This window comes from Elephantulus edwardii, unplaced genomic scaffold (genome assembly GCF_000299155.1).
Source record: "Elephantulus edwardii isolate Elephantulus edwardi_28Jun2011 unplaced genomic scaffold, EleEdw1.0 scaffold00179, whole genome shotgun sequence".
In the NCBI taxonomy this organism is placed as follows: Eukaryota; Metazoa; Chordata; class Mammalia; order Macroscelidea; family Macroscelididae; genus Elephantulus; species Elephantulus edwardii.
Window position 1 is genome coordinate 6004807 of NW_006399929.1, and position 19755 is coordinate 6024561.

Sequence of the window (19755 nt, forward strand, 5' to 3'; positions counted from 1 at the left end):
TTTTTTTTAAATGGTGTCTATCCAGGGTAAGGCTGCAGCAGTTTCTTACCACTAGGCGCCCAGAGCTCTGGTGACCTATTGCTTTTGTTCTTGGGTGCCCTGAGTCATAATTAATGGTAAAGAATTGTGTTGCTAATGTAAAGATAGACAGTCTGAGCCTACCAGCTGCTCTGTAGGTAAAAAGATGGGCAATCTCCGCCAGCGTGATTTACTGCCTCCGAAAGCCCCCTGGGAGGTCAGCTAATGGATTGGTTCTGACTCAGCAGTACACACCACCAACAGCCAGGGTGGAGAGAACGCTGATGGCCAAATGAGTAAGGAGTTGTGCTGCCAACCCCAAAACGGGTTCAAATCCACCAGCTATTCTCTGAGAGAAAGAGAGGCAACCTCCTCCCTGTGCGGTTTGGTCTCTGAAAAACTCTCTGGGGTCAGCTATGAGTAGGTTCTGACTTTAAGGTACACAACAACAGCAGCAAGCCGGGGTGAGTGGGAAGGAGAGAGAAGAGAAGATATAATGCCTGGAGAAATAGTCAGGAATAGTTAAGTGTGGTGGTTTAACACTTGATGAGCAAATTTAATGTTCCTGCATAATACATGTGACAATTATTGAAATGCCAAATGTTTTGTTACCTATATATTTACCATAGTTTAAAAATATATACGTTTTGTGGAGGGTTTGGGGGTATGTTTTATATTTTATATGGCTTTCTTGTGATTGTTGTGTATAAGTCCAACCCATAGCTGACCCACTGCTGGGGTTTCAGAGGTAGTTAATAATCGTATGGGAAGAGATTGCTCAGCCTTATATGGTGCTGGAGGAAGAAGTTCAGGCTGCTTTGAAGGAAATAGCAAAAAAAATAAGGCCCCAAGAATAGATGGTATACCAATTGACATATTTCAGCTAACAGATGCTGTCCTGGACATGCTTACCAAGTTATGCCAAGAAATATGGAGAACAACTACTTGGCCAACTGACTAGAAGAGATCTACATTTGTTCCCATTCCAAAGAAGGGTGACCCAATAGAGTGTGGAAACAATAGAACAATATCATTGATTTCACATGCTAGCAAGATTCTACTGAAGATTATCCAAAAACAACTGGAACAGCACATCAGCAGAGAACTACCAGAAGTCCAGGCTGGGTTTAGAAGGGGTCATGGTACTAGGGATATTGTAGTTAATGTTAGATGGATCTTAGCTGAAAACAGAATACCAGAGGAATGTCTATCTGTGTTTCATTGACTATGCAAAGGCGTTTGACTATGTGGACCATAAACTGTGGGTGACTCTGAGAAGAACGGGAATCCCAGAACACTTGATCGTGCTAATGCGAAGCCTATACTTAGACCAAGAGGCAGTTGTCAGAACAGAGCAAGGAAACGCTGCATGGTTCAAAATGGGGAAGGGCGTACACCAGGGATGTGACCTGTTTCCATACCTTTTCAACTTGTATGCAGAACAGAGCCCAGAACAGAGGCTGGGCTCTATGAGGAGAAATGTCGTGTCAGAATTGGTGGTAGATCTATCAACAATCTGCGTTATGCAAACACCACAACCCTGCTTGCTGAAACTGAGGAGGATCTGAAATGCTTGCTACAGAGGGTCAAGGACTACAGCCTCCAATATGGATTGAGGCTAATGTCAGGAAGACAAAGATTCTCACCTCTGGACCAATTGGCAGCATCAGAATGGATGGTGAAGAGATTGAGATTGTTCACAGCTTTAGTTTGCTTGGCTCCACAATCAACATTCTTGGTGCCAGTAGCCAGGAAATTAAAAGATGTATTGCCATGGGAAAGTCCGCTGTTAGGGACCTTTCTAAAGTTCTGAAGAGCAATGGTTTCTCTCTGGAGACTAGGGTGCATCTGATACAGGCCATAGTCTTTGCAATCACTTGTTATGCATCAGAATTGAACAATGACTAAGCAGGATAGAAGGAGAATTGATGCCTTTGGGCTGTGGTGCTGGAGAAGAGGGCTGAGGGTACCATGGACTGCTAAGAAAACAAACAGATTCATCCTGGAAAGGGTTAAACCAGGTGGCTCTTAGAAGGCAAGGATTCTGAGGCTTCGTCTAACATATTTTGGACATGTTGTAAGGAGGAACAGGTCCTAGGAGAGGGACATCATGCTTGGGAGGGTGGAGGGACAGTGCAGGGGGGGAAGGTCCTCTGTGAGGCGGATTGATTCAGTGACTGGGGTAATTGGGATGGGTGTATCGGAGAGTGTGCAATTGGCACAGGACAGGGCAGAGTTTAGGGCTATTGTACATAGGGTCACTATGAGTCGCACGCGACTCGAAGGAACATAACAACAACAAACACCAGGAGGAACTGTCCTTGGAAAAGGACATCTCATGTACTTTGGATGTATTACCATTGTCTATTTGCTGGCAACTTAACAGGGACACCCTGATGGGGTAAGCATGAGCAGATACACCACTCTGGAAGAGGATCAGAGAGTCAATCCAGCTCAATTTTATCGGGCTAAGCCCTGCACTTATATACAAACATGTAAACATGAAGACCAGATAGGGTGGGTTTCCAGACGTGGGACGTGAGGATTGGTTAGGAGAGCCTCAGCCTCTTGCAGACTACTCCCAGCTCAACAGATGGGCTGCCGTCTTCCTAGGCGGTGAGCTTTCTCAAGTGAGTACAGCCAAACACAGGGGAGCTTTCTCTACCCCATATTAAAGGTCACTGGGAGGCTTGCACTTATCCAGAGCTTAGGCGATCTGTCCTGGCCAAAGACCCTCCGTTCTTCCGCAACATTCCGCAACATTACCAGAAAAAGCCAGTGCCTGGAGAAAGACATCATTCTTAGAGAAATGGAAAGTAAGTCAAAGAGAGGAAGACCTTCAATGAGATAGATTGGCAAGTATTGGCTTCAACAATGGTTTGTGAAGAAGGCACAGGATCAGGCAAGATGAGGCAAAGTATCATTCTTATGTACATAGTGTTATTGTAAATTGAAGTCAATTCAACAGCACCTAACAATAACAGAGTCACATTCTCACTTAAAATTCTAAAAAGAAACCTTCGTTACCCTCTCCCAGATTATGATGATTCACAGCAATTCTTGACATTCCTTGGTTCATGGATGTATCACATCAACTCTGCCCTTGGCTTCATACAGACAACTTCCCTCTATGTTGTTGTTGATTGCCTTCAAGTAGAGCATGACTCATAGCAACCCTATGAACAAAAGGCCTATACCCTCTTTACAATTATCAAAATTTATCAAAGTTCATAGTTTCCGGAGGTAAGTTGTTTAAGAAGTGGATGCCACTCCTGCTTCCAAATATTCTTCTTTATTAAAGGGAAGGTCATTTCATTTAAGGCTCATTTAATATAGGAGCTCTGTTGGCATGGTCCATAGTATGTTGCACTTCTACCTCTAAGTCTACAAGTTTCCAGAAGTTTGAATCCTCCAGCTGTTATTGGGGTGGGAAAATAAGCAATCTGCTCCTGTGCAATTTATAGCTTCCAACAACGCTGAGTTAGAATTGACTCAATGTTAATTGCACTCCTACCCCAAAGGCTGCATGCACCTCTCTAGTTCTTCAAATCCACCAATTGCTCCTTGGGATAAAGATAATTTCCTGTTGGGTAGTTTATAGCCTTAGAACCCGAGGGGTGAGTCCACTATGAGTTAGTTTGGGTTTGAGGCAATGAGTTACAGATTACATCTGTAAAGATCTAATTTCCATGTAAGTTTACACTCACATGTACTCAGGGGTAAAGACTTCAATTCATCTGTTAGATGGATAAAATTCCATCCACAGCAGTTAAAACCATTTCCAACTTCAAAACAGTATTGAATATTTTGAGTAAACCAGTATAATTTGCAATTAGAAAGTCAAATAAGTTGTCCTAGATCAATATATTGGATAGTTAGATAAAAACCGGCAAAGACATACAACAGGGATCAGCAAACTTTTCCTATGGAAGATGAAATGATAATAGTTTAGCTTTTGCAGACCAAGAAGCAAAATTAATGATATTATTTAAGTAATTACATAACAAGACAGAAGAAATGCCCACAGCTTTTAAAATTCAAAATATGCTAACGAGAATTGAGAGCAAATCTTCTGTAGTGTAGGTCTGCAAGTAAGACCGCATTACTTTGGAAACAGCATTTCATTAGTGAGGGTACGAAGTTAGTATTGTCTGTCCACAGATTAATTGCAATTATTCATCAGTAAAAACAATTATTTGACTGTGAGATAAGCTCTACAAAAAGAAATGAGATCAGGTCTAACACAAGGCACAGATTGCAATTTACTCATCCCTGATTTAGACCATTAACAGTACACAGGAAATGCATTTATCAATGGGAAACTATATAATCTAGAAAGTATCTAATTTGGAGGAGGTCTAGAAAGTACCCCTCCAAATGACCTGATCCTATTCATTATTTTTGAGCTCTTTTAGAACTCTGAATTGCCAGAAGCTAGTAGAAATGTAGTTAATCTCTGTCATATCTGGGAGAGCTTCAATTGATTGCCCTCTCTCAACCATTGGAAATCCAGTTATACCTCAGTCTGTGTCTTCAGCACCCTTTATCCCATATCAAACTCTGCTACTTGACCTCTTTTTTAAATTATGTATGACATTTGCCTCTTTCACATAGGACTTAAGTAAAACTTTTAAAGCTAAAATATCTTCATTTATTTATTTACATACATAGAAGTCTCTGAGCATGCAAATAATTAAAGTGCTCGACTACTTGCTAAAATTATGGTGGTTCAAATTCAGAGAGAAGCTCTTCAGAAACAAAGTCTGATGATTTTTTTCTTTTTTCTGAAAGGTTAAAGCCTTTAAAACTCTTTGGAGTAGTTTTTCCCACAATACAAGGAGTCATCATGATTGTGGTATGCTTGATGGCAATTAAAAAGTTATGAGTAGATACTTTTGGAATATTATTGTCCTACAGTGGGTGAAACTATACTGCTCTCTGGAGGCAAGGACTTTGAGACTCTATGTTCTTTGAGCATGTAGCCAGGAGGGACCAGTCTTTGGAGAAAGATATCATACTTGGAAAAGTCAAGGGACAACACAGGAAAGGAAGACCCAGGATGAGATGGATCAACACGATCCCTGGAGTAATGATGGTAGGTGTGTCCAAGAGTGAGATTGTCTCAGGATAGAACACAGTTCAGAACTATTGGGCATAGGGTTGCTATGAGTCATAATCAACTCAATGGCACATAAAAACAACAATCTTTCAACAATCAAAATTATGTAACAGTTGTTAAGTTATTGAAATAATTGGTTTCAAGTAAAACTCTTGAGTTAAATCAAGTATATTTGTCTTCTACTGCTGCTATTACACTAACTCAGTAGCCTATAACAACTAGTCTGAAATGAGTCTCATCTTTTAAAATTTACTCTTTTGTTGTTCTTGTTGAGAATACACACAAAAATAATTTTCTACTCGCTTCTCACTAGTTTCCTGCATATTTTTGTTATCAATAATCAATTTATTAAAGCAGTTAACTTAGTTTAATGAATTGATTATTTATTGATAACAAAAAAAACCCACAATGACATGTCAGATAAGGGACTTATATCTAGAATTTATGAAATACTTTAGCACCACAACAAGGTAAAGGTAAATAATCCAATAAAAAACCGGGCACAGGATATGAACAGACACTTCACCAAGAAAGACATTCAGATGGCCAACAAGCACATGAAGAAATGTTCAAAACCCCTAGCTCTGAGAGAGATGCAAATCAAGACAACTATGAGATATCATCTCACCCCAGTAAGACTAGCAAAATTTAACAAAACAGCAAGCAACAAATGCTGGCAAGGTTGTGGAGAGACTGGAACCCTTATCCACTGTTGGTGGGAGTGTAAAATGGTGCAACCACTGTGGAAAGTGATGTGGTGCTTTCTCAAAAAGTTGTAAATAGAGATACCATTTGACCCAGCAACTCCACTACTGGGAATATACCCTAAAGAGACCATAAATGACATCCAAGTAGATATATGCACACCCATGTTTATCGCTGCTTTATTTACTACAGCAAGGAGTTGGAAAAAACCTAAATGCCCATCAACAAACGAGTGGGTAGAGAAGCTGTGGTATTTTCGCATAATGGAATACTATGCTGCATTGAAAAACAAGGAACTCATTCAATATTATTCAAAATGAGTGACCCTGAAGGACATGATGCAGAGTGAAATATCTCAGTCACAAAGGGACAAATGCTATATGGTACCACTGTTGTAGAATGAGGTTGACATCGGGGTGGGGATAAGAATGAGAAAAACTGGATAAATTATGTTTACTGCATTGAAGTCTATGAGGGAGAGAATAGTTTAAAAGTATTACATTTTAGGGCATTGTGTCTATCATAAGAGTACAGAATGAGGTTTGCAGAGTGGATTATATTTGGGGTGGGGTGGGGGTGGGGCATGTGCGAAGGGGACTGTATACCAATGAAGGAGTTTTTCTTTTGCTTTTCAAGGAGAGGAGCAAATGGGGGTGAAGGGGAGTGGAGGAGGGGACGGGGAGAAAAGTGCAACAATGAATGAATGGAATTCCAAAATCTCTGTAGATGTTCACTGAAATGAAAAATAAATAAATTAATTTAAAACAAAAAAAACACAACACTGTGGCTCACTCTAAAAAGAATGGGAATTCCAGAACATTTGATCATGCTAATGCAAAACCTATACTTGGACCGAGAGGAAGTCATCAGAACAGAGCAAGGAAACACTGCATGGTTCAAAATTGGGAAGGGTTTACGTCAGGGATGTGTCCTATCTCCATACCTTTTCAACCTGTATGCAGAACAGATTATCCAGGAGGCTGGGCTCTATGAGGAGAAGTGTGGTGTCAGGATTGATGGAAGATCTATCAACAATCTGTGTTATGCAGATGACACAACCCTGCTTGCTGAAACTAAGGAGGACCTCGTGCACTTACTGCAGAGGGTCAAGGACTGCAGCCTTAAGTATGGATTGAGGCTCAATGTCAAGAAGACAAAGATTCTCACCTCTGGACCAATGGCAGCATCAGGATGGATGGTGAAGAGATTGAGAATGTTAACAACTTTAGTCTGCTTGGCTCCACAGTCAACTCTTGGCAACGGCAGTCAGAAAATTAAAAGACGTATTGCCATGGAAAAGTCTGCTGTTAGGGACCTCTCCAAAGTACTGAAGAGCAATGGTGTCACTCTGGAGACTAAGGTGCATCTGATACAGGCCATGGTCTTTGCAATCGCTTGTTATGCATCAGAGAGTTGGACAATGACTAGGGAGGATAGAAGGAGAATTGATGCCTTCAAGCTGTGATTCTGGAGAAGACTATTGAATGTATCATGGACTTCCAAGAAAACAAACATTCATCCTGGAGAGGGTTAAACCAGGCTGCTCCTTGGAGGCAAGGATTCTGAGGCTTCGTCTGACATACTTTGGACATGTTGTAAGGAGGGTCAGGTCCTTGGAGAGGGACAGCACAGAAGGGGAAGACCCTCTATGAGGTGGATTGATTCAGTGATTGGGATAATCGGGTTGGGTGTGTCAGAGGCAGTGCAATTGGCACAGGATAGAGTAGGGTTTCGCGCTGTTGTACACAGGGTGGCTATGAGAAGCAAGCAACTCGACAGCACATAACAACAACAAGCAGTTAATCTAGGCATCTGCAATGGTAACTTCAACCTCTACTCCAGGCTCAGTGCTGATGGAAGTGATCTGCTTGACCATCTCAGGACTGTGCAAGTCTATGAGTTGCTTGTGGATCCTCATCTGGAAATTATCTCAAGTCTTGGAACCTCCACCGTGAGAGACCATCCTTGTAATGATTCTCAGAGTCTTGCTGGGCATCTTAAGCCATCTCTTTACCTTGAGGTTCTTCTCCTTTGCACCTCTGATCAAGTAGGCACATACCTTTCCCAGGGATTTAAAATTGTGGCTGGTTAGAGTAATTGCTGTCCAGTGAATGGCTATCTCTGGTTTCATGGTCATCTTTCTGGTGTCCTTAAAAGCTATGGCTGTGATACATCTTCCCAGCCAACTTGTTCCACGGGGAAAGTGAACAGCAATGAGTTAGGAGCTGAATGAAGCTGGTAACTGAAATACACATGCAGCAGTGACAATGTATTCCTCCTACATACTTTTTTGAGTTGATGTTGTCAGTTGGATCCCATACAGGTTGTTCTGAAAATACCACAATGCTTTATGTATTCAAATTGAGGTGTAAGCAGAGTTGGACCTTCCTGAAGTCCTCATGTTGTTGTGGGGTGCCATCAATCCACCAACAAGTCATAGGAACCCTCTGGAAAAACAGATCTGAATGAGGCCCTATCCCGTACTACCCTCATGACCTCTGATACACTCACACCCGTTGTTACAATCACTGTATCAATACATCTTGCTGAGTTTTCCTCTCTTTCTCTGACCTTCCCAACATGATGTCCTTTCCGAAGGTCTGGTCCCTCGTAACAGCATCATTAACCCTCCTATTCACCATTCCTGACTATGGAGTGCCCTGGTACACTTCCTCCAAGACAAAGTTGTTTCTTCTTTTAACACTCTATGGGTTATTCAGTGCTATTCTCCAACACCGCAATTCAAATGCATTCATTATTCTTTGGTCATTTTTTACTCATGGTCCAACTTTCAGATGCATAAGAACTAAGTGAGTAAAGAGTGGTTTGAACCAGGCATATCTTAGTTTTTAAACTGCCATCATTGCTCTTTAGTACTTTGAAGAGGTCCTTGACTGCGCATTTGCCCAATGCAGCATACCATCCTACATTTTAGCTAAAGCCTGCTGACATCCTTTAGTCGATAGTCACATCACGACATTCTCAATTTCCATCATCACGCTGCTTTCTCAAAATGCGATTTCTCCCACACCATGTCCATATAACGACAGTGGTGCTGCATTGAACTTGCCTGTTAATCCAGGATTATCTTCCCATCTCAATATGTTTTGCTTAATCTTGTATGGAAAACTCTTGCTGTGTAAAGTAATATATTCACAGGTTCAAGGGATTAGTATTTGGGTATTTTGGAAGACCATTATTTAGCCATTGTACCAAGGGAAACTAACTTAACTGTTAGTTTTATTGGCAAAAAAATAATTAGATTATCAAATAAATTGTGGCACACATGCAGCCATAGCTGGAGGAGGACAGACAGAACAGGTGGCCTCTCTCCAGAGAGACATGGTGCTAGAAGCGCACAGGTTGGAGGCTCATCACTGCATCTCACTTTGTATTTCCTCATCAGATAAACTCTCCACTGAGCGGACACAGTAACTGCTGTCATAACATCCTACCCAAGTGTGTGGATCATTTCCTCCTTTGATTTCCTGCCACCAGTAGCTGGGCTCTAATTAGCAGCCCGGACATAGCACAAGGCGAGTTCAAGAAATATTCCAGCAGTTTCCTCCAACAGTCTGCTTCCCTCCTATTATGCCGATAATGAAGATATCCCCCCTCATCACCTTGGGACTGCGTATCTGATACAAGCCAGCAGAACGGCTGCGTGTTCCAGACATTCATGCTGAATAAACCGAATGAACAGAGATGGTAACAGACTCAACACAAGCCCACCCAGGAATATAAATTTGTAAAACTGTAAAACATGTCATTTAAAATCCCCTTGTGTCTACTGTGTTAACTGGGCACACTTAACTCTATCAAATGCACAAGATTAAAATGATACCTGATTGGAACCACAAATTAGATTCTCCCAGTATACCTAAGGATAGTAGAAGCCCAGATAACATGTCGCATACCACTTGGCCTACTTTAAAAAATCCTGGTACAATTCAGTAGGGATGACATTCACTGCCTAACCCCAAAAATCACCTATCAGCACCAGTCTGGTGACAGTAGAAGATGCAAGCGATGGCAGGTGCACAAAAGTCCTGAATCCTTATGCCTCCCACTCCAGAGAGTGCTTAAAGACCCCTTGTGCAAGTTTGAAGACTCTCATCTTGGAAGAACAGCTATCATGGACTGCTAGGGGGTTATAAGATCTATATTTAGTATTTAGTAACTTAAACACACAATGATAAACTCAATGATGAATTCAGCAGCTTTGTAAATATATTTGCATGTTGCAATCAAAACAGCATTTACATATATTTTAAAATATTTATATGCCTATTTTAAACACGCATTCAATCCACAAAAACTGGGTTCGAGGATCTTTCACATTATTTCCTTTATCATGGTTGCAAAGATCTCATTTAGAATTGAATAGTGCACCCCAAAAGAAAAGTATTGTAATCTTAGGCCCTGGAATGTAATCTCACTTGGGAAAAGAGTTTTCTTTGTTACGTTAGTGAGGTTTCATCAGTGTAGAATTTTTCCTACATCAATTCACCTCTGAGTTATAAGGAACAGTAGAGACATAAAGATAAGCAAACAATAAATGGAATTGGGGAGGGAGGAGAAATAGGAAGGATGAAGATCACCAAGGAAACATTGAGCACAGGACTCCAGAAACTGAAAGAGGCATGGATTTTCTCCCAGAGGCAATGGGAGAGAAAGAGAGAATATTGCCTAGAGTCCTGAATTCACGCTTTAAGCTTCCTGACCTGTGAGACAGTAAGTGCCTGTTCTTCAAAGCCACTCATTGTGTTATTTCCATCTTAGTTGCACAATCTAGGAATTACTACTGTATAATCTGCAGAGGGGGCCTTAGTGGTAAAGAGTTGCTCTGTACCCCAAAGGCACACAGTTCGAATCTACTAGCTGCTCCACGGGAGGAAGATGGGAAATCTTCTGTGCAATTAGTGCTTCTGAAAACCAACTAGAAGGTCAGATAAGGGGCAGTTCTGACTTGAAGGTGTAGAACAATGTGCAAAGAATTCTGGGGGCCTAGTTTGTCGAGTGTTGCACTACTGATCAAAACGCTGTTTCTCATGAGCTGCAACTTGGGAAGGTAGTCTCCTGCTAAGATTCACGGCCTCAGAAACCCAGTGGCTATAAGTTGGAACTGACTGGATAGCATGGAGTTTGGAGTCAACTCCCTAAGAGAAAACGGTCTGGATCAAGTTCTTTGATACCTTAACCTTTAAAAACTAATAGAGTCAAGTGTTTCAAGTCACACTAGTGACGGAACAGAGGGTGAGAGACTGAAGAGAGGCAGAGCCCAGAAGGGAACTACTGATAGCCCAGCAAAGCCATTGAAAGACATGGGGAAGCAATGACCTCAAGTGGGGAGGAAGGTAAGGGATCAATGAGACGACAATGACTAGATTTGGGAGGGAGTGAAAAGGAGACCCCAGACACATGCTCCAATGGTGACTGGAAGGAGAAGCCAGTAGGGGAAAACCTAATCAAGGTTGCAGGGTAAAGAGTGGAGTGAGACTATTCCCTGGTCATTTGTTTCTAGGTTACCCAGAACAATCTCTCACCAGGGAAGGTAACTTCCATGCTTCTGTGGCCACAGTGGAGGTTCCAATTAATTACTGTCCTTGTTGTTGTTGTTTTTATGGGCCGGCAAATCAACTACAACTCATAGCAGCCCTATCAACAACAGCTCTGAACCTTGCATGATCTTATAAATCCACCTCACCATCTCCGGCACACCTGACTATTGCCACAGTGATGCGTCAACTCATCTCATCTAAGGTCTTCTTCTCCTGTGCGGACCCTCTACCCTTCCAAGCATGATGTCCTTCTCCAGAGATTGGTCCCTCTTGGCCACATACTCAAAGTATATCAGATGAAGTTTAAAAATCCTTGCCTCCAAGAAGCAACCTTATTTCACCCTCTCTAGAAAAGACCTGTTTATTCTCTTGGCAGTCCGTGGTATGTTCAGTACTTGTCTCCAGCACCACAGTTCAAAGGCATCAACTCTCTGGACTGACATTATTGCTCTTCACACTCTGGAGAGGTCTTTGACAGCATATTTTCCCCAAAACAATTTATCTTTTGATTTCATGATTTCCTGAGTACTAATGCTAAGAATGTCGATTGTTGATCCAAGTAAGATGAAACTGTTAACAACCTCAGTCTTTTCACCACCTATCAAGAGGCTGCCAATTAGCCTGATGGTGAGAATCATTGTTTTCCTGATGTTGAGATCATCCATGAAGAAATAAAAAGGTCATTACAAAAACAAGAGGGGGAAAAAATGACCAAAATGTATGTCAAAAGAAATTTTATATATTGCACTGGAGCACTTAGAAGCTAAAACAAAGGGAAGAAATCAGGAAGTTAAAGAGTTGAACAGAAGATTTAATTGGCTGCTTGGGAAGACAAAGCAAAGTATTATATAGAAATGTGCAAAATCAAAAGGGGAAAAAAATCACTCAGCATTTCTCAAACTGAAGGAACGAAGGACAAATTCAAGTCTTGAGTTGCAATACTTAAATATGCTACAGTCAAAATCTTAATAATACAGGGAGACTCAAAAGAAGATGGAAGGATTACACAGTCACTGTGCCAGGAAGAACTGGTTTCAGGACACAGAACTATTTCAGGAAATAGCATCAAGAACTAATTTTAATAAAGGAGGAAGTTCAAGCTACTCTGAAAAAATTGGCAAAAAACTAATTCCATAAACTGATTAATGGAATATTAATTTATATATTTCAACAAACAGATGCAGCTCTAAATGTGCTCTCGGGTTATGCCCTGGAATCTGGAGGATAGCTACCTGACCAACTGGCTGGGAGAGATCCATATTTATTCTCATTCCCCAAAAAAGGTGATTGTAGGATTGAAAAGAATATGGAAATTACCAAACAGTATCACTAGTATAATATGCAAGCAAAGTATTGCTGAAGATAACCCAAAAATGACTAGACTAGTACATCAACAAAGAACCACCAGAAATACAAGCAGGGTTTAAAAGAGGTTGTAGCACTAGGGATATCGTTATTAATGTCAGATGGATAATGGCTCAAAGCAGAGAGTAGCAGAAAAATGTATCTTTGTACTTTGTCACCTCTGCAAAGGCATTTGACTTAAGGGATCACAAGAAATTAAGCCTAACCTTGAGAAGAATTGGAATCCCAGGACACTTGATTATGCCCATGTGAAACCTATACCTAGACCAGTGATTGTCCAAACAGAGCAAGAGAACACTGAATGGTTCAAAATCAAGGAAGAAGTGTACCAGGTGTGTATCCTTTCTCCACACCTTTTCAATCTATATGCAGAATAGATCATTTGAAAGGCCGGGCTCTATGAGGAGAAATGTGATGTCGTGATTGGAGGAAGACTCATCAACAACCTGTATTATGCATATGGAACGCGGTGATCTCACTTACAGAAACTGAGGAGGACTTTAAAGTGCTTGTTGCAGAAGGTCAAAGACTGCAGCTTTCAATACAGACTGCATCTCAACATCAAGAATTTATTATTCCCCATAAATAAGTCTATTTCAACTCTCATCTATTTTGTTTCAGGCTCAGAGAATAGTAACTCATCACAGAAACTTGAGATGAAATTGCTTCATCTGAAGCTGCCTGTCAAAGGTGATGTGAGTGTTCACACTCAGGCCAGGGTCTGTCCAGGTCTCTGACTTCTAGCAAGGTCAATGCCTTATTTGTGAGTAAATAGCAATAAAGCCATTTTCTCTAATCATGTTTCTTTCTTGTTAATTCCGTTGACTGAAGGCTGCAGAAAAAGGCCTTAGAAGGTGATAATAACCACTTACGGTTGCAAACTCAAAAGACAGTAGCAGAAATAATTGCCATATTAAAATTTAAAGATAACACTATGTGTGGTATTCTCACTCTTAACAAGTCCTGGCTATACAATTACCATCTTCTCTTGAGGGTCAAATATCTTCTTGTGTAAATCTTCCGTACCACCCAAGCCCCTCCTCACTGTTCTCCACGCACACCCAGGTTTTATTTTCCATATCAAAGTTCTCATTCTCCAAAATTATATTGTTTATTGATTTTTTATGCGTCCACTGCATCTCCTTCCAGTCAGCAATCTCCATAATGGCAGGCAAACTTCAGCTGCAATTAACCACTCTGCCCCCACCCCGTCCCCATTCTTTTTAGCATTTAATTGATTATTGATTCCATTAAAAGCTTATCACAATCTATGGGACAAGTACTATTATTAAATTGACATGGATAAAAATAAAGAATTTGACCGAGATCACACAACAAATAAAAAGTTACCAAGCTGCAAACCCAGCGCAAACTGACATTAGAGTTGGAGCTCTTAGCACAAACAGCGCCAAAGCCTCACCTTTGTTTCCCTGCAAAGACCAAGGCGGGTGTATTGATGGTTCAGCACACTCCATCACTACTCCTGAGGGGAAGACTTTCCTCTGATGTTAATAGCATGGTGTTGTTCTATAAAGGGAATTTTATCTAAACTAAAGGAACACTGGTAGTGAAACAGGTTAAAAGGCTGGTGCTTTGAGCCACACAGCAGCTCTGCGGGAGAAAACTCTGGCAATTTGCTTACTCTCTTAAAGAATTTCAAAACCAAGAAACTCAGAGTGATCTTCCATCAGTTCTCTGAGAATATGTATTGTAACAGGATATTATTCCTCCTTCTAAGTTACAGATAGGTTTGAACCACAGGAGATGCCATCTTTGAGCTGGCTTCACCTTCAGAATTTCCTAGAAAACTCTGTTGGGTGATTTTACTCAGCCGTAGACTGAAGGCCAAACAGCCCACAACTGACTGTTAATCAAATTTAAAAAACAAACAAAAACACACACACACACACACACACAACGAAACAACAGCCCACAACTGACTGCTAATCAAATTTTTAAAAAAAACAAAGAACACAAAAATCAAAACACAACAAACCAATGAAAACTTACCTTCTGGTTTCCAAGTGCTTCAAACAAGAGGTTCTTAGGTGGGCCCCAACCAGCTTTTAAGCACAAAGGCTCACCCACAGGGTCCTAATTAGTTTAAAAAAGAGGCTCACAGCCCACACCTGACTAATTAAATAAAAAAAGACCAAACTACCCACACCTGACTGTTATTTAAATAAAAAGGCCAAACAGTCCACCACTGACTGTTAACCAAATAAAAAATCCCACCTTCCAGATTCCAACTGCTTCAAAAAAGGTAGACAGATCATCATGATAGATGAAGAAGAGATTGAAACTGTCAACAGCTTCATCTTACTTGAATCCACAATTAATACCCTTGGTACTAGCAGTCAAGAGATCAAGAGACATACTGTATTGAGAGAGTTTGTAGATAAAGACCTCTCCAAATTATTGAGGAGTGAGGTCAGTTTGAGGAAGACCCCAGTTGAGATGGTTTTATACAATGACTGGGGCAATGGGTGTGTCAGAATCAGTGAGACTGGCTCAGAACAGGGCAGGCTTCAGAGCTGCTGTACACAGGGTCACTGTGGGCCGCAGGTGACTTGACGTAACAACAACAACAATGTCAGTTTGAGAACTAAAGTGTGTCTGATTCAGGTCATGGTCTTTTCAGTTACATACTATATATCTGAGAGCTGGACAATGAATAAGGATGACAGAAGAAGAATTGATACCTTTGAGCTTTGGTGTTGGAGAAGAGTACAGAACATCCCATGGATGGGCGAAAGAACAAATATATCTTGGTGAAAGTGCAGCCAGAGTGCTTCTTGGAGGGATCAATGATAAAGCTTTACCTCACATACTTGGGGCATGTTGCTAAGAAGAACTACAACTCAAAGGCATCAATTCATCTTCTTTCACCCTATTCATTGTCCAACTCTCAGATGCACAGTCGGTGATTGAAAAGACTATGGTCTATTTCTCTAGGAAACCAACATTGGGATTTATACAGTACATTTTTTTCCACAAGTCAAACACTAGAAGTACATACACATACAAGGCCTAAGTCTGACACACAATTGTAATTCACCTTTACTGTTATTAAAACTCTCAGACAGGCAGGATAGATGGACAATTTGGTCAACTCAAGGCCCCTGGGTCCAACTCATGGCAACACAATGTTGGCAGGGTAGAATCCTATTCCAGGGTTTGCAATGGATAATATCGCAGAAGTAGATCACCGAGTCTTTCTTCTAAGGCTCCTCTGGATGGACTTGAACATTCAGCCCTTTGGTTAGTAGATGAGCATATTAACTATTTTCACCAAGTGATATTTGTTTGGTGTCATCAAATCAATTTTGACCTATTGTGACCCACCGTGAAGGTAGAACTGCCCGATGAAATTTCCTAAGTTGTAAAATTTATAGGAAGAAGCCTTGGTGACAGGCTTCAAACCAAAGCAATAGGCATTTTTCTTAAAGAGCTTTAGAAACGTGATGTTATTGTTGCTGAATCATTGAGTCAGAACCCACCCCTAGTTGACCTTCCAGTGAGTTTTCAAAAGCAGTAAATCACACAGAAGAGGCTGTGTGCCTTTCTCCTTCAGAGCAATTAATTGATTTGAACCACGTGTCTGCAGGTTGACAGAGCAGTTCCTTAGCACTAAGCCACCAGAGCTCCCGCAGAAACCTAATAGAGGATCAGAAGGGATTACAACCAACTTGACAGCAGTGGATATCTTTACAGGAACAGATTGTTAGATCTTTTCTCCTGTGGAGACAATGGGCAGACTCAGGTCCTCAACCTTTCAACTAGCAGATAAGTGCTCAAACATTGTGCTAACAGGGCTCACACCCAGGAGTGCAATCGAGGTCCAGACCTTCGTTTCAGTAAACAAACAAATGAGTAAGTAAACAAAACCACATCAGTGTGTTAAGGATCAGTTTCTCTGTTAATAAATGGAAGATCAAAGTGAGAGGAGGTACAGAGATAAGCAAATGTTCGTGTTTACATACGTATTTGTGTGTGTCAATGTATGTGTTCATATACCCACTGGAAAGTATATTTAATGATGCAAGTTTGGAAGAAGAGCCTTGGAATAAATTTCATCTGAATTGCTCTCAATGCATTTACTTCATGCTGCTTTGAGATTGCTATCTTGGACATGGGATGAGAGCAGGAAATAAGCTGCCTATTTGTAAAGGGAAAAAGGCAAGGTACCTGTAATGGCAATGTGTAGGGTATCTTGTAAATGGTTCCCTTTATATGATCTATTTGGCAAAAGCAGGATGGCATCTTAACAAGACTTTTAACACGCTGCTCACCCTTCCACAAATAAAGAAAAAAGACTTTTCCTAGGAGCATGTCACTTGGCTAGCTAAACTGAAGGATGTTGTTGTTGTTGTTGTTGTTATGTGCCGTCGAGTCGCCTGCGACTCATAGCGACCCTATGTACAACAGCCCTAAACTCCGCTCTGTCCTGTGCCAATCGCACCATCTCCGACACTCCCATCCCAATTATCCCAGTCACTGAATCAATCCACCTCATAGAGGGCCTTCCTCTCCTGCGCTGTCCCTCCACCCTCCCAAGCATGATGTCCCTCTCTAAGGACCGGTCTCTCCTCACAACATGTCCAAAGTATGTTAGACGGAGCCTCAGAATCCTTGCCTCCAAGGAGCCACCCGCTTTAACCCTTTCCAGGACAAATCTGTTTGTTTTCCTAGCAGTCCGATAGTGAAGATAAAAGCGAAAAGAAGGTAGGTGGGAGGTCTGGTGGTCTAGTGGCTAATGAGTTGCTCTGCCAACTGAAAGGCGGGTGGTTCTAATCTAACAGCTGTTCCATGGGAGAAAGATGGGCAATCTCCTATCCGATTCACAGCTCTGAAAACCTGCTCGAGGTCCCAACTCCACAGCCGTGAAGAGATGAAGCTTTACAAGCACTCTCCCCCCTCCTTCCAACAGAGGGAGCTCGAGTAGACCTGTCAATCCCAATTCTCACTTGCTCATTCAACTGTGTGCTCTTCAATTTATGAAAGCAAGTAACTAGCTAGCTCTGAAAGAACAGAAATAGTCATACAACCATTGAAAGTCATTTTTATTGTATTAGATTATTTACAAAATTCTAATACATTGTTTTTCACACCAGTTCCTTCCCATTTACCTCACACACCCCACACACACTCAACAAATTGTGTGACCCCATGATTAATCCTCCTCTGCCCCAAATCCTCACCCCTCTGCTTCCACCCTCTCCTCCACTGAATCCTCATACTCATTCTACAACAATGGTTTTATACAGCATTTGTCTTTATAGGACTGAGTAATTTCACTCAGCATAATGCTCACAGGTCCCTCCCAAGTTAGGTAATAATTAACAAAATCATTGCTCCTGTGTGCTTCATAGTATTCCATTGTGTGCGTGACAGAGTTAAATCAGTGGTGACTTGTCCAGAAGTTTTCATATGCTACAATCCAGTATCCCTTTCAAAAAATACATGAAATAAGTTTTCTTTTTATAAAGATGGTGTTGAAAGTGAAGAAAAATACCCTGCCCCTCCCAAAATTGAAGCTAAACCAAAGCAAAGGCATTAAAAGTCAAGAAAGCAGTCCTGAAGGGCATCCACAGCCTTAAAAAAACAAGATCTGCACGTCACCCACCTCCAGCAGCTTAATATGTTGAGAGACTGAAGGCAGCACAGAAACTTCCAGAAGAGTGCCCACAGAAGAAACAAGCTTGACTTGACCATTATGCCATCCAGTTTCCCCTGACCCCTGAGTCAGCCATAAAGAAGATAAACCATAACAACAAACGTGCATTCATTGTGGATATCAGGAGCAATAAGCACCAGAACAAATAAGCTCTATGACCTTGATGAGGCCAAGGTCAACAGGTGGATCAGGCCTGATGAAGAGACGAAGTCCTATGTTTGACTTGCTCTTGGTTATGATGCTTTGGACGTTGCCAGTAAAACTGGGATTATTTCACCTGAGTCCAGCTGGCTAATTCTAAATACAATTTTTCACACATACACACAAATAAAACAAGTGAAGTAAGACAAAAAAGAATTGAATCGAGAACCTCCGTTGTTCACCTGCAAGCACACACAAAGAAAAGAAAGAAGATGAAAAGAAAGAGGAGGTGGAGGCAGAAGATAAAATAAAAATTCAAATGCACCCTGTGACAGCGACAGCTCTGATTGGGTAGTCAGATGGCTCAATCAGGATAATGTATGTAACTTCATTGGATGATTCACCATCACTCTGCCTCAGACTGCTATTTACCAACTGAATGTAGTTGGAATTGGATTCTCAGAGTAAATAGACAGGTTGGAAATGAGTGATCATGAACTGCCTTGTGGATATGACAGTCCTTGTCCCTGCTGCAATGGTGAACGGGGAGCTGCCCCAGAAATGTCTGCAGCTCCTTGCACCGTTCGCATGTCACTTGAAAGTGCGTGGCTCTTTCTCAGGATACTTCACTTACAGCCTGAGCCAGCAAGCCTTGGTAGTTAATCATAACAAAATGACCAGGAAACCTCAGACCTTGAAACCCAACACCCAACCTGTAAGATTCTTTAGCTCCAGGAAGCTAGGGACTATAGGCCACATGCTGAAATCACATTGCCAGCACCTTCCACTGCACTAGGATCAACGCAGGGTGTGATAGATGGAAGATGTCAAAAGCGCCAGAAGTCAACAGACTGAGGTGAAGTTCATGATCTATGAGGAAGGTGCTGGCCACTATAAAACTAAGCCAGGTGTCTGGAAACTCACTGAAGAAGTGTTTATGAAAAACAGCAGAATGCTTCTGGATCTGGACTTGTAATGACTGCACCACGGGGGGCTCTCAGATGGCTAACCGCACAGACCTCACTCCAAATTGGAAAGGCAGTTGCATTCTCCCAAATTAACTTGAACTTGGACTCAAGAAAGTATGCGCCTTTCCAAAAGGCTGGTTTCTCTATGACACACCAAGGATCCTCAGGAAGGACAGGCTAGAATTCTAGAAATCTTTAGTC

At 41.5% G+C, this 19755-nt stretch overlaps 1 pseudogene; it reads right to left on the reverse strand.

Moving 5' to 3' along the window:
* Positions 1-7646: 7646 nt before the first annotated feature.
* Positions 7647-13931, reverse strand: LOC102863018 (annotated as a pseudogene).
* Positions 13932-19755: the final 5824 nt, after the last annotated feature.